Raw genomic sequence first — 23,508 nt, forward strand, 5'->3', positions numbered from 1 at the left:
TAATATGTTAGGTTAACTCGGATATTTAATGTTGTGTAAGGTCTGGCATCCTTTTTTCTTCAGCTGTTTTATCAAAAATGTTTTTTGGGAAAAATAAATTTTTTCTCTCAATCGAGTGAATTGAGTAGAGGTTGAGATTTATTTTCATGGAGGTTTACGATTCGAACCGTTCTTAATCACCATTAGTCACAGTTGTCTTTGTTGTTTATCAAGGAACCCACTGTAAGTATTCACATCATTTCCTCCCAATTTTAATTTTTCGTACTTGGATCCCTGATGAAACCGTCGAGTTTTGTTTTCGCTGTGCCATGGGGCGCGTCGGCGGTCTCAACAGTTGACAGTATAGAATCAGAGAAGGTAGGGAAATCATCGGATGTTAAGGGGAGCATCTCCTTGAAGTAGGAAGATAGGACCTCATCTTTTTTCTTCACATAAGTGAAGAAAGTCTTCAAATAACTCATCAAGTTACCTACATGTTCCTTAGTTTCGTTTGGACGACTCAACCACTACAACTAACCTTACTTCAGTAATGGTTTTTGTACTAGTCTCTAGTGTTTTCTTTGGTTTATCTTCATCAAATCCCAATAACTCAGAGATCTTCTCCATTATAAGGCCATACTTTCCGGGGAAAACTTCATCAAAGGTATCCGCGTACATCCCCTTCTTGTAACAGAGGGCAATTATTAAGTTTGGAAAGATTAAGGGGCTTGACTTCCTCTTGAGGCATGCACATACCTCATCGATAATGATATTTCCAATATCGATTGGGCGTCCCACAATAATAGAATGAAACAACATCATCTACTACAAGAAAACGATTGTATGATGTGATGTGGGCATCAACCTTATCTTGTAACAGAGGGCAATTATTAAGTTTGGAAAGATTAAGAGGCTTGACTTCCTCTTGAGGCATGCACATACCTCATCGATAATGATATTTCCAATGTCGATTGGGCGTCCCACAATAATAGAATGAAACAACATCACCTACTACAAGAAAACGATTGTATGATGTGATGTGGGCATCAACCTTGTCTTAAGGAAGTGATTCCATAGCTTTGATTTAGGCTTGAGGAATCTTCTCTTTATGGTGAACCTGCTGGTTTGGGAACATTTCCATTATGTCCCTTGGAAGCACAAGTCTTTAAGGATCCCTTGGTAGGTTTTGTTGTTAGCGTCTTTAACAAATGAAGAGTGTTTATCAACCACGTTCTTTTTTATGGAAAAACCTATTAATGGTTGATGAGGTGAATCGAATTGTTTCCCCTCGCACAAAGACCGAATGTTGAGAGGGGTCAATAAGGTTGGCATAGAATTCTTTCGCCAATGATACATTCACATCACCGAGATGTTGCACGAATTGCTTCCACTTGTGATCATTCACCACTTCCATCACCTTCAGTCCAAAGCCGCCCTCTTCATTGGAAATAATGATGAGCCCTTGACCGAGGTAAACCCGACAGCCCTTGATATTTTGAAACCTCTCTTTTGTCGCATTATCTTTGAACTTGTTAATATGGATTTGCTACGGTGGTTGTGTTGATGAAGTGGTACCAATCACTTGCTTGCAACGAGCCATGTTGAAGGTAAGGTGAAAAGAAATAAAGCTTTTGAAGGTTTGGCTAGGGTTGTTCATAGACGGTTAACTGTACCGTTTAACCTAAATGGTCGGTTAATCGTTATAACGGTTATGAGATTTTTCTAACCATAACCTAACCAATAAGAAGCGATTAACTGCTAACAATTAACCTTTATTAACGATTCGGTTATAGGTTAACCTACGGTTAACCTATTACAATTATTTGTCATTTTTTTCATAATTCATACTACAAAAAAATTAGCACTTAACACATACTTACATCAGTGTAAGTAAATAAAATAAACAAATATAGCACTTAATACATACTTACACCAGTGTAAGTGAATAAAACAAAAAAGTGTAGCACTTAACACATACTACACCGATGTAAGTGAATAAAATAAAAAAGTGTAACACTTAACACATACTTACAACGGTGTAAATAAATAAATAAAAAAGTGTAGCACATAATACATACTTACACCGATGTAAGTATGTACATCTCCTCATATCTTAGTATCTAACAATAAACATGTAATTATATTGGTGTAAGTGTGTTTCTATATTTTTAAAGAAATAAAAATTAAAAATAATAAAAAATAAAAAATATATATTAATTTATTTGTATACAAATTTTATTAAAATATGTATAAATTATAAATAATAAAAACTTATATTAAGTTATTTATGTAAAAATATAATAAATTATAAATATTAATTATAAATTTAATTTAATAACGGTTAACCGTTTATCAAAATTCATATCCGTAACCTTAACCGTTAACCATCATTTTTAACGGTTCAATTAACCGAAACCATTTAATATTAACGATTAAATTAATTAACCTGTTAAATATAACGATTATATCGATTAAAAGTTACGGTTAACAGTTTCGAGTTGTTTTTACTATGGTTTTGGAACGGCTGCAAGGAAGAAGAAAGAGAAAATAAACAAAGTAAAGAAGAAAGAGATGGAGAAAAATCGAAAAAGGGGAGTGAGGATTTTAATGGGGTGACATGATATGACAGTTTTGGGAAAAAGGAAAAAGTCGAGGAGAGTTAATGAGGGAGGAAAAAGGTGAAAATAATAATAATAAAAATAATAGAATAGGTGGAGTTTGAAAATTGAAACTTAAGAGATTCTTTTTTTTTTCGCCAAAAACTTTAAGAAAAAAATTAGGGTTGACTCCAACTTTTCTTGTCCTTTTATCCTAACCCGCCACCTATTCAAAATTCACTTCAAAAAAATTGAAAAGAAAAACACGAGAAATAAAGAGTTAGAAGACAAAGGATGGTACGAATAAAATTAAACAAACGATTTATTTATAAACACAACATAGAAGAAAAATGTCAACTTAAAATTAAAATTAAACAAACAACGCAAAAGTTCTATACTTGTACATCGGTCTACTGTTGTTCTGAGGAATGAAAACCCTAACGACTCTGCAATGGTGACTGAACAACTCCCATAAAACCCCTGTGGATACTCGTCTGCTTAGGTTATTGACAAAGGTCGACCATTCGCCTCCAGTAGAAGGTTGCAAGCTGGCTTCGATAGAATGTTGCACGTTGACTCTAGAAGAAGGTTGAACGTTAGCACCTGAATCGTCTCCCATAATCGTCTTTGAATGGGAGGAAAATTGTGTCGTCTCAAATCACGTAATCTCATGCCCCAAATAATGACATCCAATCAATTGTGCATATATAGTTTTACTTTTTCAACATGACCATCAATTTAGCATTGTCATATCATTTCTTTTTCTCATACATATCTTGCGCAGCATATTTGTACTCTATATTCACTGAGTCATTTACACCATTCAATCTTAATCGTTTCAATAAAGACTCATCATACAACATTTACATTCTTACAAGACAGTCAATAACCACTATTCATTGTTTTAATTCAAATGCTCATATTATTATTTTGCTTTTCAAAGCAACATGATCACATAACACTATATTATATTATATCGTTGAACATTGTTGTACTTCCACCACAGTTCTTCCGCAGATTCCCAACTATATATTGTCAAATTCTAGGGTCCCAAACCCCAACTTCTCTTTTCCATTGTCGTACTGTATAACGTGATATGTACATGTACTAAAGGGGATAATTGCTGAAATTGTGAGTTCAACTCTAAACAATACTGAATTACTAATTCAAATTCACTACAACTTCCATGCAATCCTAGAAAACAAATAACTTGTTAACTCTCATCTCCATTTTTGGCATGAATGTTTCTGCACTTGAAACTGTACTTTTTTGTTCAAGTATAGAAATCAAGAATTTTCATATTAATCCGGAGGGGATTTAGTTTAGTTAGTTTACTTGTAATGTATAATGTTGTCAATGATGCCCAAGTAACATTACATATGTTGATAGGGTCAAAGTCACCTTCTGCATATACAAGTGACTTGTTGTACAACTCTAATGCTAGTGTGAAATACTTACTATCTTCTAATTAGCCGTTTCATTGTATGCATTTTTCCCAGTGCTCCATAATATGCTTTCTCCGCATTTGTCAGCCGATCCTGGAACCCATTCTTTCCTACACCTTTCCCTCACCTGCCACACCAAAATTTCCAACTTTTACCACAACTCTCCTCCAACACATGCATACATACATATATATACGTGTTTAAATACCAAATGGGTGTATTTATATATTTGTTCATACCCCTTCCCATGGGGCCCTTCCACCCTCTGTTTTCCGTTGTGAGAAAAGAAGAAAAACGAAGTGAATTATATACGGTGCATGATGAACACAGTAATGACAACAATTAATGGGTTAATGTTTACCTGGTTTCCGAGCGAAGGAACACTTTTATGTACAATCCACTGAGCATCCACAATCCCGATTTTCTCATGAGGAGGCTGCTCACGGGGGAAGTTGCAAAATCAGTGTTAGGTTGTCTGTATATGGGAGAAAGCTAACTAATGTAGGGGGAATAAGTCGTCAACGACCTCAACACATTTCCGAAGAGAGAAATCAAGGCCCCATCCGTGAACCAAGTCGTTCTGCGCTTTAAAGGAGAAATTTTATCATGAACTGGGAATAGTTGAGGATTGACAACATTCAAAAGAATCAGCTTGCTGCTTACCTGAATCATATGCCAAACACATTGCCATGCATCACGAGAGAACACTGTAGCCATGATCTCGACAAACCTAAGCATCAAATATGCAAGAACATTTGGATAAGATTCAAGGATTAGAAATATGATTAAAGATTTTAACAAATGGGATTAATTATGTTTCATACGCTGCACACGGGGGCAGATGCGGATCAGTACACCAGCCAGGTCTCTCCTCGGTATTCCTATAGGAGAGAAAATAAGTACCAAAAATCAAACTACCTTTCTACCAAAGAAACATTCCAACCTATGCAGAATTACTGATTAGGTATACAGAAACCACAATCAAGCTGTTGGGCTAAAATGCTCTTACTTGTGAACTTCTCCGTCATCTCTCTTTCTTGTCATTGCCCATGTCAATCCTGCACTACTTGCATCTAAGCCAGGCTGGGAAATTTCTAAACCATGTTTTCGGACAAGTTTTATTTATCTGATAAAAAAAGGAGTTTAATTTTAGCTTAACCGAACATATTTTCACTTGAAGCAAGAAAGAGAACATATGGACTTACTCTTCCGCATCGAAGTTCTCCACCCCAAGATCCTCATCCCACATGAAAATGTGCTCATAGGGTGCAACAATATCGGGGTGCAGAAAGCGCTTTGCATACCACCTATATAAAATATTAAGGAGTTCGAGTACAAACACAACTGGAGCTTAGCAAAATCTCATACAACCTACAAGAGTCACGTAAGAGAAAAGGAACCGGTTGCTAACCATTTAGCCTGCTTTGGAACACTCACGTGAATAGCTCGCTTTGACCATTCAAACTCATCCCATTCAGTGGTAAGACCATCGTAATGAAACAATATAATCGTGAAATTCTCCGAAAACTGTAAAACAGAAGTTTTAGATAAGAGAGTCAGACATGCCAGGGAATGTATATATTGCGTGTGTACAGGCGCAGGGGGAGAAGTCTGACCTTTTTCACAGATGCATCAATATTGTCTTTCTGATTGTAACCAACGGTAAAAGTTACAAGATACTTTGGTATGATGGTTAAGTCCTGCAAATGCGATCCATCAACCCGGATTATATCCAAGAAAAATGATCATTACCCTATTAAACTTCATCAGAATACATGAGTAAAAAATAACACAAATTCAACTTTTTAAAATTCCTCCTTACGTTTAGATGGCAACCAGTTCACAATCTGACATGTATCAAACTAGGATAATGAAACATAAAAATGAGTCGATATGAAGTGTTGAAGATGAATACCTCACTTGGCTGGCCCCATAATCGACGAAGGTAGAGATCGGACTCAGATGTAACTATACTAGGTGGAAGTCTTTCGGCACCCCGTGGATTTGAAGGAATCCAGATCTGCCATAATTAAGGATTAACAGTTAGTGCTCACACTAAAACAGGCAAGTGTTGATGCTAATTGATTTTCCTTGAAAATCGTTACATAACCATAGAAGACCATCACATATTAGCCCGAAAAGGAAAGTCTAATGAAGCAGATTGACTCCTATCACCAATCACATAACGTATAAAGAACAGTGCAACACCATCAGAGGTTGTTGCATATACAAAGTAATATATAAGGCAATGACTAAAGGAGGTTCATAAAGTTTCTCCAGCCTATATTAACAAGATTAAAAAGAATTTGCATCCATCTACGGGTAAAATCTTTAATTTTTGTTTCTTTACTTCATAAAACGGTTGTAACCAACATTAAAAATTTCATTGATAAGACAAAACCATCAATTGAGAACCAAGAAGTTGTACATGTAATTGATTGCATTGAAAAGTTATAGTCAAAACTCTTGCGATGATATTAACAACGCCATAACAAATAAGTTCGTAAGATACCCGTTGCTGGAGAAGCCCCATCCTAAAGAAAAGATAGCTTCATCAATTGATAGAACTGACGTCCGGAAGTTGATTTCCCCATTACAAAAAATGCAAAAATTAATTCGTTATATGCTGATAAAACTAATCCTAAATTCGTGTAACTTCGAACTTAATTCAATGCAAATATCGCTTTGATAGCTTATGAAGTGAACTCTGTCTCCAAAAATCTTCAACTACTTCAGTAGAAATCATGGTTAAAATTTTCATAATTTCAAGGCAAGGGACAGCCTACAATCTAATTTCTGAATTGTAATGCGACATATAAAATCGAAATAAATGGGATTTACCTTTTTCTCGGTGTAGTTGTAAGATACATTGATGCAACCTTATTAGCCTTGAGAGTGTTCAAAGAATTAAACAGTGTTTGCGTTGAAAGGCCGGAATATTTGTCCTCAATATATGTAAGATCGATGGAAGGGAATAAGGTTGATGGAAGATTCATCTACCAAAATTCAATCATATCGAAATCAACTCGTTATTCAACGTTAAATAACACAGGAAAGGAGAGAAGGAAACAAAATAAAACCAAACATTTAACAGCTGGACGTATGGGAAGGTGCGAGTGCCATTGTACCTTTGTCAATGAAACTGTTGGAAAGGATACAGCTAAGAAAATGCCGAAAATAACTCCAGCAAAAGCCATAATAATAAGCCTCATAGTCTCATTTGGTATCCTTAACACTGCAGCCCAATAGAGGTGAATGTAACTCATATTAATTCCACTTTTGGTGTTACTTAAACCTTGTAAACTAGTAAAAATGCCAAAGATATAACTGCACCAGATGCAGTCATCAAGTTTGAAGTTCAAATTATAACCTGCAGAGCATGATATAACAATGCTGAAAAAAGGTTTACTAAAAATTAGTATTAATTATATAGCACAAAAACAGACCAGTAGTTCCAATGGTTCTCAAGTCAGTAATAGATTAATCTCAGCTAATCACATTTTACATATAGAAATTGGTTATTCTTGAAGCACTAACTCAACCTGTTACTTGAATTTAGTAGTAGACTGCAAAATCCTAAGCTCTATATTATATTATTGGAAATGAAGATCAATAAAAAATAACTTATTTTTCTAAAACGTACATATGTATAGTTAACATGTCATAGGAAAATGATTTCACGTTTAGATTTCCTTTAAAGGAAAGGTGTTCTTACCAATTAAGTTATGCTTCAGCTACAACATACAAACAGGAGATCCGAGATTCAGCTTATTAAGTTGAAAAGGAACAACCTTTTTAATGAACCAGAGCTAATGGATAAAGCACAAATTTGGATAAAGCAAAAATTTTCGAGATTGATCTTCCAGCATACGAATTCAGCTAAACAAGCTTGAAAATTTCCCTTTTAACCACACCCACAAACTAAAACTGCAGAAAAGAGGAAGCTGCAGCTGAAAATAAATGAAACAAGCAAAATCGTATTGTTCTTAAGAACGCAAATTCTTCTGAAAAAGTATCAAGTTTTTTGTCGACGAAGCTCAGAATAACGTCACCTTTTAACAGAAAATGACGAGTTTGGAACATAATAAATAGTCGGGTGACCATTTTGTAACTTTTGATAGTCGAGGGGCTCGACAAAGCAATACTCTTTAGTCGGAGGACCACTTTGTAACTTTTAAAAGTAAATGGAATTAAAAAAAACAATTGCCTATAGTCGAGGGACCATTTGTGTACTTTATCAGAAAATAAGTTGGTTAACAATGTGAGACTTCAAGTGTTAAATTGTGACGGAACAAATTATTGTGTCAAGTGAGACAAATATAGTTCCGAGGTTAAACTATCCAGTAAGCCTTAAATAAAAAAGAAATGCAAGTGTTAAAAACTGTAGTTGCAAAGATTATTTTGTTCCATAAGAATTTTTATCCACTCCGGGTAGAAAAGATATATACACAATTGGGATGATTTGAGCAAAACTAGCTAGAGAGAGTCAATATCTTAAAAGTACGTTTTAATGGTTTGACCAAAATCATAATTAATCAGTGCCAAAATAGCGATCCCCGAACTCCCTCATACCTGGAATCACTCTGTAATTCTTGTCTAGTGATGAATCAATCTCCAATGTCACAATTTTTAGCTTCGGGAATTTCCTGCACACGGCGAGGATGCCTTCGGGTGCCTTCACTTAACCAAATTTCATATTTTCATACAATTCCGGACAAACGATACAAAAAGACCATATTTAAACATGAAAATATCTCAACTTACTGATATAAGATTAAGATGATGCTGGTTTCCGGGACGCCTTTACTAAGAAGAAGATATACAGCCTTGATTGCCAAATTTCGTAAGTGTCCACAGAATTGGAGGGGGGGAGGGGAGTAGTAGAATCGGAAGAAAAATGACAAGTTTATGCTGTCAAACCTGGAGCCAGAACAGGGTCTAGTAACAAGACATGACGGCTTGAGATGTCTGCCGGTAGCTTCTCATAAATTAACTATACCAAATGTTGATGGTTAAATGAGAAATTGTTTGCCTGTATAGGAGGAATACTCTTTGAACACAGATTTTTTTTTTCCAACCTACCTGCCTCCCATTATTTCCATCTCCATGGATGAGTATTTTACCAATTTTTATTCCCTTGCAGCATGCTCTTAGTGCATTCTCCATGCTTTCTCCGCTGGTACCAGGTAACTCTTTAGTTATTATCGTTTATGACTTATAAGCAACTTCTTTTTTTCTGATACAAAGAGGTCACACAGTCTAGGTATAAAAGAAAGAAAAAATTGGGATTCGAATTCTAGACCTTCTTATAACCGAGACTCCACATAACCTTTTACAGAACACAACACCAGAATACACAGAACCTGCATGCATGAAATCAGGGAGAAATGAAGCCACCAAAAATGTGTTTAAATTGCTGTACATGATACTAGCAGTTACCTGTAGGAGTGATGATCTGTTTCTTAGTGAAGGGAAGGTACCCCAGGCCATGCTCCACAACCTGAAATATGCATTTTGAGACCCTTCTGTATCCTGCTGATTTGTGATTTGATATGATCTCAATTATGAATTTCGAGTCATATATATGATTGTCCGATCGTAATTCTAGGAAGAGATTGAATTGCTTGTTTTGAACCTGAAAATCATGACTTGTAATATGTTATTGAATGATAGAGATGTAATGGAAATGAAGGATTGATATGGAAATGATTTTTAGGATTTGGTTAGGTACGGAAGATGATAGAAGTTGTAGTATGGGTGGAATGGAAGTATGGCGAAGGTATGGGTTGGTAATGGCGTGGAATGTGTAAGATAGATTGAAAAGAAAACAGATTGTGACTCTCTAACTATATAGAGTTAGGAACCAACAATATAAAAAGATGGAATCGAAGTCGAAGTAGATGGAACGTGACCCACTAACTATAGATGAGCTACGAACCAACGCTATAACAAAAGGCAATGGATGAAGACTACAAGACTATCTTGAAGCCGATAAAGTTCTACAAGAGAACAAGAATGAAAGCAACCTCTCAAAGATGTTTTATCTATTCAAACGTGTCTATATAAATGATCCCAAAGGTGCCTATTTATATTATTTCTAAGCAGCATATGAAAAGATTCAATAGATGAAAACATTCTCAACAATTTAGCAATAAAATCCACTTGAATGCTTCGTCTTCTTATCTTCAAGGTTGATTAAATATTCTAGATCATTTTGGGGAAGAATCTAGACAATTTGAACTTAATTTCGTCCAAGGGATCGAAGACTCTTGCTATTCCATGCTGAAAATTGTCTTAATAAGTGATTTAAATCAGCCTTCATTGCATGCTCCCTTGAAGAATATGAACAGCCCTTGAATTTAAATGATAACAATCTGCTTTGAATGCCTTGAATGGGTGAATTAAGAGTCCTTCAATGGCTTGTCACTTGGATGAAGTTGAAAAGACTCTCCCTTGGCTCAAACTCATCCAAATCATCCATGCATAAAATTCCCGTAACAAAATTCCAGCATACACTCTCTTCAATAAATCGATCATATCTCAAGCTCCCGATATCATATTGAGATGATTCAAAAGGCGTTGGAAAGCTAATAGATAGATGAATAATTCCCAATTGATTTTTGGAACCAAACACGTCTGAGTTGCATCCAGAATTGGAAGACATTCTAACTGACATTCTGACTGATATTCTGATTGACATTCTGGCATCTGATGAAACCTTTCAACTTCTCTCATGCACCTTGACACTAAGGTGAACTTTATTCAATCTTTAATTAAAAACATGAATGAAATAATTAAGAGTTAGTTTAAGAAATGAACTAGTTTGATGAATGAACTAGTTTAATTAATGAACTAACTTTATTAAATAAACTAGATGCATAAATGAAGTAGCTTACTAAATGATCTAAATATATAAATAAACTATTTCCCTAAATAAACTAGATGTTTTAAATACAATGCATGCTTAAATGAACAACACACTTATTAAATGCAATGAATGTTATGCAAACTTTTAAATTCTCATGCAAATTCATGCAAGTAAAAGATAAAATCCTCCCTTAAACTTGGTTGTTCCTTCTTCACGTCTCAGCTTTGAGTATGATGGTGGAGGTTCTTCTTTTGGATTGAAAAAGGCTTTCAAAAATCTAAACTTGGCTTGAAATTTCCAGATTAAGCTCAAATAATCTTCTTGATGCTTCTCAAATGTAAACAACTTGCCTCGATCAAACGGTCTAAGGGAGATTGCAGAAAATGATGTAAGACACATAGGTGGGATCACATCATGATTACTTTTGACTTATAATTTGCAATTCATTTAGACCTCATTACCAAGCGAATCAATCGATCTGAATAGAAGACAAAATCATGCTTTGTTGTTTTGACATCACGGACAAGGGTGTGCATTCCCCGAATCTGTACACAGTGCCAAAATATCATTGAAGCCACCTGTGACTTTACACATAATATAGAATTCTACCTGAAATGTTGAAAATATAACATTAATATTTGGGTATATTTTGCACAGATCATGCTGGCCAAGCTTGGCAAGAATATGCTGTACTATCAAATCAACGGCGACATCATTATCTCCTCCTCTAGGGATGATTATATCTGCAAACTTCTTCAATGGTAGTATGAATTCTTCGAAACTAGGCTTTAAAAATCTCGAGTACTGCAAAACCGATACAAGGATTGATAAGAAATACCTAACCACTGATTGCATGCCAAGCTAGATTCTGCACTACTGAAACCTGTAAACATGTATATTACCAGGTTTGCATGCCATTGTAGAAATTAATTAATGAGACAAACAATCTAGAATCAGTACTAACTTGATCAAGCACATTTGAAATGTTCCTTCCTCTTTCCACTATGTCCCTCTGAATTCTTCTTGCAAGCCGCACATCAGAATCTGTTAGCCATGTTGATAAATGAATTGTATAGCATGTTTGATTTTAATGACATTCAAAAACCTACCTTTCCATTCTAATTCTAATATACTAAAATTTATCAAAATTGATTGTGATATAGCATTCATTACATCATAATACGGGCAAAACTGCATGCAGCAATGCATGTTAAAACCCTGTAGATCAGTGCTAACATAACTTGCAAATCAAGTAAGCAAAACCAGTAGGAAATACGTTTAAACCTATATCAACAAAAAAAAAAAGTATGGAAGAATTGAAAAGACATGGAACCGATGATGAATGGTTGCTTGTTGTATTCTTTTGGATGATCAAATCCGTTAGATTCGACCGGAATATGATCATTGAATCCACATCTTAGTGAAGCAATCTTTTCAGAATCCATTTATCAAACGGAAGACGATGAAAGTTCGATATCAAATTATCTGATAACTTTAAACAAAACGAAAGGAAGCTCTTTTTTAAGCTTTAATTTATCAATTCCTTTTTATGTTGTTGCTGTGAAGGAAGCGAGCGAATTACGCGGGAACTAGCTTACGTGGCATTTCTGTTTTAGCTTCATTTCCGCTTCCTAATCCTACCAAACCTTTCCACTTTCAGAGTAACATAAAAATTGTGCCCAAAATAGGGAAAAAAAGATATACCCCATTTATAATTATTTTATGAATAAATAAATATTTTATATTATGCATTTTATCACACCATATTGCTCTGAAAAAGTTATATCTTTAAATTATTAATGAAGTCAAATAATGAATAATTTATATGATCTAACAGTTTCACTTATCCGATCATGAAATAAATATATTAGGTTAATAATGAGACATTAATTTAAACAAATTATTTATTATTGCATTTTTGGCTTCATTTAAAACTTTTAACCACAGTATGGTTGAGAACATGCATTGTCCAAGTACTAGAGAGTTTGTTAGAACGTAATTATGAATATGTTTTTGATGAATTTCACATGTGCTTTAATGGTTTAATATACTTACGTGTTTATCTTTTGATTGAATTTTGTATTTCGCATGATAAAAAGAGTTGGAAACATTTAGAAGCTAAAAAAAGAGATTTTTATGGATAAAAAAAAAATTGAAAACAGCTTGAAGATCGAGGACAAAATGGTGGGAAAAGAGTTAGAGAAGCTAAAAAATATGCACACATTTTCCACTTGCACTAAATCTTTGTCTCTTTATAATAGGATTAGATAATCAAAGATGAAACATCAGTCAAAATAGTTTTATCGTAGTTAAACGGTGTCAGGTCAACAGTTAATCCATCAGATCGTAATTAAATGGTGTTAGGTTAACAGTTAACCCGTCACATTGTAGTTAAATGGTATCAAGTCAACAGTTAATCTGCCATATCAACTTTCTGCCACTTACAGTAACGGTTGTTAATGTTAAGTGTCTGATTTGTTATAAATCAATAACGTTAGTGATTAATTTTTTATTTTTGAAACGAAGGAAAGCAAAAATTTAGTCAACCATAAGAGGCCATTTGTGTAGTTCACCTTGTATTTAAACCATTGAGATAGTCCAAAGGATCTTACAAATTATGAGAAAGACATTGCCAAGTTCGGGTTCCAATCTCTCGTTTCGAAAAATTTGGGATTCCTTTTTTAAAATAAAATGTACAGTTCGAAGAGTCGCCACCAAACTTTGATTAGGGTGTGATTGGGCAACCAAAATTAAATTTGCCATTTTAATAAAATATTAATTTTAATTAAAAAAAACTTGGGGTCAGCATTACCAAAATTTGAGTTCGAGAGTCGGTTACGTGTGGAGAATGATTAACACCCCCACAACGCCCTAAATCAGTACCTAATTGATTAATTAATTGTCTTTGCAATAAAATGTACAAGTTTGAGTCTAATTTAATTTAAGATCCCCTAAAATAATGTTTTTAGAAATTTTGGATGAAAGATAATAATATTTAATTATTTCTTATCGAGAAGAACTGATCTATCATACCATAAAGCCATCGATTCTCACTCTAATCGAAATAAAGAAATATTAAAATTTCATTCTAAATTTCAAAATAATACCCAAAATAATTTTAAGAGTGGAAACAATAATATTTAATTGTTTATGATCAAATATTATTATTTTGAAAAACCCTTTAAAACACATGCAAGAGTAAAAAAAAAACTATCAAACAATGGATTAATTATTTATTTTTAACAATGTTTAACGAGAATAAGTGTATTCAATTAATTAAATATCTCGAGACGAGACCATATATTCAATCTAACTGTATTTTCTCGATGAATTTAATTAAAAGAATACGATCTTTTCCTCAATCCCAAAATTTTAAAAATGGATTCGCTTTAATTGGTGTCATTCAGCGGGATAGACTTTCATTTTAAAATTATCGAAAGTAACTTTTTTATACGTTAAGACAGTCACTTTACGACAATATTAAAATGCTTGAAAATTACCCTTAATCAATTTATTTCGACTAGAGTCAAGTGATGCTTATGAGGATATCATGCAAAATTAATTAAGATATCATGCAAAGTATATGTACATATAAATGCATTTAAACAAAAATAAAAATTCATCAAAATATTTAATTAAAAAAATTAAATAAGACACATGCACCAAAACATACTTAATTAATTAAATCCAATTGGTAAAAAAAAAGAACCAAACGTAATAAAAAATTCTATACTTTTCGACACAATACACATATACATAATAATGAACCATAATGTGAACATAAAAAAAAAAATAGTATAATTATTCCACATGTAGTATACTCAAAAAAAACTAAGCAATATACGTAGCTTTAATTAGGGAAATAAGTCGAATGATTCCATGAATATTATAATCAATAAAACCTAAACCACTATAGCTTAAATTAAGGAAACAAGTGGAGAAATAAATATTATAATAATCTATACATATATTATAAATATAAAATAAATCCAAATATTATACATGACAAAAATGGTGGTATTTAATAAACATGGACAAAAGTTAGTGGAATATATTTTATTTTTTATTAATACTTTTAATAATGGTAACACTTTATTATTATTTTAATTATTCAATATTTTATTTTACTTAAAACACTAATATATATTATTAGGATACATATGTGACTAAAATAAAAAGTAATAAATAAGTACTAGATTTTAAATATTTAAACATAAAAGGTAAAAATAAAATAAAGTTGTAATTAAATAATAACCAAAATAATAATATAAGATTAAATTAAAAAATATAAATTATTGGTCAATATTCGAAATACCACAAAAACATAGGTATTGGTAGTCTAATTTATCTTTAATTATTAATCAGTTATTAATATATAAAATATTATAATTAAAAGGACTAAATACATTATTTACCATAAAATATATAAACATGAGAAAATGACTAAATTATAAATAAAATAAATTTCGAAAACAAAATAAAATAAACTTAAATTGATATTAGTGACTAAAATAGAACGTTTATAAAGTATAGGTATTGAAGACATGATTTTTTTCAAGTAGGAAATTACAGAGACAACCCTCACCAAAACGACATAGTTTTGGTGAGCGTGTAAATACCCTTAAAACCAAACCTAAAGACCAATCTTCCTCATTTTTTCCTTTTTTGTTCTCCCTCTAAAGAGAGAATTCTCTCTAAAACCCTATCGTCGAAGGTGATTCGGTCAACGGCCGACCACCGCCGGCCACCACCCATGGGGGTCGAAATTTACAAACTTACCCCAAAATGACCCTTTTTTCCATCTAAACTCAGATCTAACCTTTTTTAGTCCTAAAAACCACTCAAAATTAGTAGATCTAAGCAGTAACCGAAATTTTTTACCTCGGTTTACAAAAGTTTCTAGTAGCGTTTGGTCTTTCCGATGGTAAGTTACTCCTTATTCTCTTCTTTCTTGTTGTTTCTCAGTTGGTGTCCTCCTTGTATGAATGCTTTTTTTTCCGTATGAATGCTCCCCTCTCTTTCTTCTGTTGTGTTCTTTTGTAGGGAAATCGAGACTTTTTATAGCCCTCAAAATACTGTTCATTCAGTGAGGCACCGGATCTACGATGGTGACTCACCATATAGATGATGAAGTGTGCGGCTATCCTCGCTTCTTCCGGATCCTTCTGTTGGAGGCAGCGTCGTCGTGGCAACGTCGGAGTGGACCATCTGGAGACGGCGGCTAAAATATCTCTAGGGTTGGTGAACCCTAGAGTTTCTTCTAGATTAGATATGGACCATTGGATCTCTCTAGATCCAACAGTTGTAGATGTTGGCGGCTAAGATGAGATGTGAAAACCCTAATCGAGTTTTGGGCTTCTTGGGCCTGAACCGGGTCTGGGTCTGAATCAGGTTGATTTTGTAAAATAGGCCTTCGTGTTGTATTATTTGCAATAATTGTAATATAATAATAATAATAATAATTTTAATATAATAATAATAATAATATATAGTCTCGGATGAAAATGACTGTCGACAGCTGCCCCTCTTTGCTCATTTTTGTGTTAACAATAATAGAGTTAAGACAAAAAAACAAGAAATTTTCGTCATGCTGACAAGTTTTTATAAGGAAATTAAAGTAAAAACATCCGACCCTAAGGTTTTATAGATGACCCAGAGGTTTTACAATTTACCCGGGGGTTTTACAAATTACCCGGGGGTTTTAATTTTCTAGAACATTAAATGAGAAACTTTATTTATTACTTTCCCATTTTCGTGCGAAAACATCCTACCCTGAGGTTTTACAGATGACCCTGTGGTTTTACAAATTACCCAGAGGTTTTAATTTTATAGAACATTAAATGAGAAACTTTGGTTATTACTCTTATTTTCATGCGAAAACATCCTACCCTGAGGTTTTACAGATGACTCGAAGGATTTATAAATTACTCGGAGATTTTAATTTTCTAGAATATTAAATGAGAAACTTTGTTTATTATTTTCACATTTTCATGCGAAAACATCCTACCTTGAGGTTTTACAGATGACCCGGAGGATTTATAAATTACCTGGAGGTTTTAATTTTCTAGAACATTAAATGAGAAACTTTGTTTATTATTTTCTCATTTTCATGCGAAAACATCCTACCCTGAGGTTTTACAGATGACCCGGAGGATTTACAAATTACCCAGAGGTTTTAATTTTCTAGAACTTTAAATGAGAAACTTTGATTATTATTTTCTCATTTTCATGCGAAAACATCCTACCCTAAGGTTTTACAGATGACCCGGAGGATTTATAAATTACCCGGAGGTTTTAATTTTCTAGAACTTTAAATGAGAAACTTTGTTTATTATTTTCTCATTTTCATGCGAAAACATCCTACCTGGAGGTTTTACAGATGACCCGGAGGATTTACAAATTTGTGGGAAATACTTTACTGGCTAAGAAACTTCTTACTTTTCAAGAATTTCATTTTCTAAAAAAGATTAAATGAGAAACTTTGAAAATCGTTTTCTCATTTTCAAAACAACTTGTTGGTTGGGCATACCCCAAAATAATGATTTCTCTGTTGATTTCATCCATCTATTCTTCAGATGTTTTCCTCTCCTAAAGTGATTCCTGCATTTGGGATTTGAATTCTACCTTCCATTTGTAAGGTATTTGTCATCATGAATATTTTTTCATGCGAAAACCTGCAAAAGTAAGATTTGAATACAATCAAATGTATCAATGTAATACATTTTCTATTATGCAAATGATGTTCTTATGAATGCTTGAATGTTGATTCAATATTCATTTGACTCGAAAGTGGCGAATTCAATCTTCTTCCACTTAATAATTCATTTCCAGGGTTTTCTCCAAATATCATTGTAGCAACTTATGCTATCAGGCTTGCATTTCTGAAGAACCATTTGATCAACTTGTATCTTTGTGTCTTCATTGTCTTTATTTGTATTAAAGTCTCAAAAAAATGTTTCATTTACGGAGCTCTTGTTGCAGTCAGAATTATAACCTCAGTGTCCTCATTTTATCATTGAACTTGTGTGAAAATCCAATAAAACTTTCATTTTTGAAATGAGACTCTATCATCTTTATAGAATATTGATGTAAATATGCCAACATAGCATTCAGAGCTTTTGTAGGACGTCACTTAAGAACAAAGCTTATTGGGAATACAAGTGGGATGCTTTAACTTGTCAGCATCAATGTAAGTGAAATTACCAGTATAATGCAACCGTATGATGAACAAAATGATCATATATGGTCATCTCCATTGTCACTGTTTCACCATTTTCATTCTTCATACCTTTCTGTATCATTGGAAATATTTGTTCAAATCAATGATCTTTCTGAATGATGATATGTGCTTTCAGCATGCCCCAACGTTTGCTTCTTGTTGATATGAGCCTTCAACAATGCCCCTCATGGATCATTTCTGTCTGAAATGTGCCTTCAAAATGTACCAAATTTCATTTATGGTCAAAATGGACCTTCAAAATGTCCCAACATGATGATGTGAGTCTTCAAGATGTCCCAATCATGGACAAAATGGATCTTTAAAATACCCCTCATTATTTTTTGTTGAAATTGGTCTTGAAGATGTCCCAACATTCTAATTTGTAAGGTTCACTCTCAATATTCATTTGATTTGAATCTCGTGATCCTCATGTTGTCCAACTTTAATAATGCCCTATTGTGGGTATTCGTGGCTTTCTTGGTGTCGAATCTCTTAATCTTGAATGCTCTCATTCTAGTGTTACTAGATAGCAGTGTTGTCAAGTAACTTGAGAGATTCTCTTCATGTTGACACAAACTTAAGAGGTGATAAATTCTTCTGGCAAAAATGTCTGAGATATGTGTATCTTTTGAATGAGGTGATCATTTTCTCCTTGACGGATTGTTTCCTTGCCTTCTTGTTAGGCACTGAGATATGTTCCATTTTTTTCAAATAAGGTGATCATTTTCTTGATGAGTTGTTGGTAAGGTTTCTCGGATCACTTGCTTTCAAAAATATGAAATGCTTCATCATTCTGACATTGCTTATTATTTTTCTCCCAATAGAGGTAGAATAGGCATCAACTTGCTTCAAAGACCTTTATCATTTGAGACTGTCCTGTTTGAAAATGATTTTCCTCCTTTCTTTATCGAAAAATGAAAGAATTTTGTAAAGTATTGCTCCTTACAGGTTCACAATTGAATCAAATCATAAGCATGAGTTCAAAGAAAATCAAATAAATCAACTACTCTTTTAAATCAAAAAATCATAGTCCTATGGAAAATGTCAAAATTATTGACTAATTTAGTGTAGGTTGATTATGGTAAAGTGAGGTTTCTCAGGTTGGTCCATCACATATGTCTCTTTGAACTTTCTCTAATTTGAAGAAATGGTTTTTATGCTCATCTCATAGAGATACTTCTTAATTCCAGAATTTCAGGAACGTTTTTGGGATTTATGGTGCTTCATCAAGAGCTTAAGATCGTCTCTTATGTTATTGTTGCACCATTCAATATTCGAGCCTCCTTTTCAGGTTTTCAACTCGAATCCTCCTTTGACTTCAAGACGTTATTTAGAAATTTTACATCTTGAACCCCCCTTTTATCATTTTTCATATCATACATTAAAGATTTTAAAAACCAATTTTTGCAAATAAAAAATCAATCCTGAGAGGCGGAATAAAATCTGAAGATAGTCTCTTTCACATAGAAATCCATGTATGATTAGAATGGACTTTTCAGGTATGTAACGTAGGCCAGGGTTCATGGTTATTAAAAAAAGGGATAAAAAGGCCCAAACAAGTGTTTAAGGGTAATTGAACCAAGGATCAATTCAGTCAGATGCCTTCAATCTTGCCTTGCTTGACTTGGATCTGCTTTGCTACTTGTATTTCATCATTTCTTTTTCTAGATCCCTCTTATATCTCGAACATTTCTTGCGTTTCTTGTTGAATACGAATCTTTGAACTAATTGCACTTGATCAACCTTGTAACTTGAGGCTCAATGAGTCATCCATCTTGATTCAATTTTCTTCTTCTTTTCTTTTTTCTTTTCTTTTTCTTTTCTTTTGGATGAGTACAGGACTTCAATTGCTTTGAGCACCTTCTTTTCTTCATGCATTTCAGAAATTCTTTCGTTATTCTTGAATGAATTGATCTTCAAGAACTTTGTATTTGATCTAACTTGTGGTATCTTGATATTTATCACTTTATTTCACCATGATTTACTTTTATAGCGAAATCTGGATTGATAATCTTCACTAATGCGAACAAATTTCCTTTATTTTTACCCCCAGTGTGGAGGGTGATCCTTGGTTAGGGTTGAATCAGAAGAAAAATCATTCATGCTCAAATGGGGATAACAAGGGATATATTTTTTTCCTTTTGCGAAGGGATAAATGAAAGAAGGCTGTTCATCATTTCATACACATAAATCTTTGTGAAAAGAGATATCCCAGGGGAATGAATATTCAAGATTAACTTTTATTTACTTGAAAACAATGTATTTAATGCATGGTATATTTATCTAAATCAATCCCTCTTTTTTCTTTTTTCTTCTTCTTGATTCAAAAATACCCTGATCACTCGAAATTCTCTTCGACAAGTTGATACATGATGCCTAATCTCGTTTCTTCTTACAAGAAGGTTAACATATAAATGCATGTTCAGTCCTTTTGAGGTCTTTTGGTTTCATCGGTATGACAGTTTTGTATTTGAAAGGACAAATGTGTGACTTTTGAAGCCATATATGGTGGAAGGTAGTATCATAAACCAATCAGCTTTACCCGAGAAGATAAACATATGGATTTGGTGTCTCAAAAACAGGTAGAGACATTACTACAGAGTCTCAGATAAATGTAATGTCAAGATTTGGTTTTGATAAGGACTAAGAATAGATCAAGTAATTGTATGGAATATGAGAGGTCTAATTTTATCACTTGCCAAACATCTATAATTCTTGAAAAATTAAAAGAATATTTAATTTACTTGATGCTAAAAAAAATTCAAGATTAAAATTTGATTCTTTGCTCATAACCTTAAAAGTAACACAAATTTATTTATTACAAAAAAAGGCGGAGAAAGAAAAAAATATGTTCAAACAAGATACTACAAAATAAAATAAAGTTCTATGACTGATGAAATTATCTCTCCTTTGATCAGGATTCCCCATTACTCATCTAATGTGATGACAATTGACTTAATCATGCTTTGATGCCCACTTGAGTTTGTCATCCATTGTTCCACTAATTCTCGTGTCAATGTCTCATTATCAACAAGCATCTTTATCTCCTTTAACAGTGACCTACAATTCCCCATAGAATGTCCAAGTATCCCTAAGTGGAAATCACAAACACTATCTTGATCATAACTATGAGTAGAAGGGTTTGGTGACACTTTCATTGGTCTCGATGTGATGTATTGATTCTCAATCAAATGAGGGTACAGATCTGAGATAGAAATTTGGAACACCTCGAAAGTATTTCTTGATCGTGGGATTTTCTTTGGTCGATCTGAACCACTAATTGTTCATTTTCTTTTTTGGTTACGAGGGTTCTGGATGTGACATTCATTCACATCAGCAGCTTTCGCTTTTTGGTCAGTTGGGTTTTTGGATGTGACTTTTAAGTTTCATTCTCTAATTGCATTTTCAATCAATTCTCCACTTGTCACAAGATACTTAAATCCATCTCTCGAACTTGCCAACATTAACTCATAGAAAGGAGCTGGAAGGGAATCATGAAACATACATGATATCTCTACTTCTATCATGGGAGGTTGAGCTTGTGATGCCACTTCTCTCCATCTTAAGGCATATTCTTTAAATCTTTCATTAGATTTCATCCTTATTTCTTGAAGATCCTTACATTTGGGAGCTAAGCCTTTAACATATCGATATTGCCCCAAAAATGCATAAGCTAAATCAACCCATTTCTTAATCTGCTCTCATTTCAAATGATTGTACCATACTACTGCTGGCCCAATGAGACTATCATGGAAGGAGTGAATTAACAAATTATCAACATTTAGGTACCCTTCAATTTTTCTACAAAATATTCTCAAGTGGATTAGGGGAAAACTGATGCCTTCATATTTCTCAAAATCAGGCATCTTGAATTTATGGGGAATAACCAAATCTGGAACCAAACTGAGTTCTCTTGCTTCTAGTTCTTTGTGGGAGGCATTAACACCTTTCATAGCTCTGATCGCTTCTTCTACTTTCTTGAATCCATCCTCATGTTGTGCATAGTTACTGAGACTTTTCTTTTGGTTCGAGTAGGATGCCCCAGGGTATGTTATCATTCTCGATGCATTAATCTGATAGCACTGTTGCTCTTTAACGGTCATATCTTCATCATCAGTAGTCTTAGTTTCCATTACTTGGACCATATGATTCGATCCATCTTGTAAAGATCCCGATGATTCATTCCTCATATCTTGATGTAACCCATCAAATTGTTCTTGCAACTGATCTTGTGATCTATCATGAGATTGCTCCATGATGAAACAATAATATGAATGATCTCGGTTTTACTATTACAAAACCTTTTATGAATTATTTACATACTCTTATAATTATTGAATAAAATAATACTTGAATAAATAGTTATGATGTAAATGTGAAAATGCAGAAATGGGAATGTAAATTATGCAATGCAAATGCATGTATGCAAAAGGTGTCATTCGAGAGTGATTATCTTAAAACAACTTTCATTGAACACAAAAGTTTTGATACATCAAATAAACTTTATAGATAAGGGATAGCTTTAACTCCCAGTTTTTTTATTTCCCTCAAAAGCCAAATTATCTTCAACTCATGCTCAGGTGTTGAGTTGTCAATCTATTCCAATTCTCTTGAAAAGCCAGCTAGATTAATCAACTTGTGAGCCAAATGGCTTGCTTGGGTCATAACTTCTTTCATGACTTTGTCCTTTTTCTCTATCTTGAGCATCAATTCTCGAAGTTGCAGACACTGCTATTTATTTTTCCTTGTAAGAAAGTCATTGCGGTTATAAAACTCTTGTATAAGATCACTACAGTCATCCACCATCTTCATCAACTTTTTATTCTTGTCTCTAGTGGCTTTTAGCTCAGCTTCATTTTCCCGCTTGTGGCGTTGATATGAAATTTCCATGTTGGCTATAGACAAATTCAATGTCTGATTTTCGGCTTGATATCTTCCCAAATTATCAATAGCTATATTGTGCCTTTTTTCTGCAATCTGTAAATCATGAGAAAACTTCTTGGCTCGACCTTTGTGCCCCTTACAATTCTTTCTCCACTGTTCATCATCATTCTTCAGTTTAGCGACCCATGTTATCCACTCGTCTAGGTCGTTTCCTATACCGATAAATTTAAAAGCTTGATTGATCCTTTGGAAAACATTCCGTATGGCTTTCATCTCTCTACTCAATTTATCATTTTCACCTCTTAGATGATGAATCTGAGCTTCGTATTTTGGCATACAATCTTCCCCTTGGATGTCCTCATAGATACCATTACCTTTGGTCATTTTTTACTCAAACTCAATAGGATAATCCGTTACCAAACTGGGTTGTCCTTTCAATTCAAACTTTAATACTCCATGATCTAGAAGAAGTTGGAATCTACGTTTGAATGTAGAACAATTCTCAATGAAATTTCC

The 23,508-nt window shown here is 33.6% G+C and overlaps 2 long non-coding RNA genes and 1 pseudogene across 2 annotated transcripts; all 3 read right to left on the reverse strand.

Moving 5' to 3' along the window:
- Window positions 1-4,319: 4,319 nt before the first annotated feature.
- LOC120207257 lies at window positions 4,320-5,041 on the reverse strand. Its single transcript, XR_005524177.1, has 4 exons — window positions 5,031-5,041; window positions 4,685-4,902; window positions 4,548-4,601; window positions 4,320-4,457 (listed from the first exon to the last, which is right to left on the reverse strand). It is a non-coding gene; the product is annotated as an uncharacterized LOC120207257 (long non-coding RNA).
- LOC120207256 lies at window positions 5,031-6,005 on the reverse strand. The gene is made up of 4 exons (XR_005524176.1): window positions 5,937-6,005; window positions 5,433-5,721; window positions 5,227-5,328; window positions 5,031-5,147 (listed from the first exon to the last, which is right to left on the reverse strand). It is a non-coding gene; the product is annotated as an uncharacterized LOC120207256 (long non-coding RNA).
- A 2,547-nt stretch (window positions 6,006-8,552) lies between these two features.
- Window positions 8,553-22,298, reverse strand: LOC120207273 (annotated as a pseudogene).
- Between the last annotated feature and the right edge of the window lie 1,210 nt (window positions 22,299-23,508).

This window comes from Hibiscus syriacus, unplaced genomic scaffold (genome assembly GCF_006381635.1).
Source record: "Hibiscus syriacus cultivar Baekdansim isolate YM2019G1 unplaced genomic scaffold, ASM638163v2 tig00014444_pilon, whole genome shotgun sequence".
NCBI classification, from domain to species: domain Eukaryota; kingdom Viridiplantae; phylum Streptophyta; class Magnoliopsida; order Malvales; family Malvaceae; genus Hibiscus; species Hibiscus syriacus.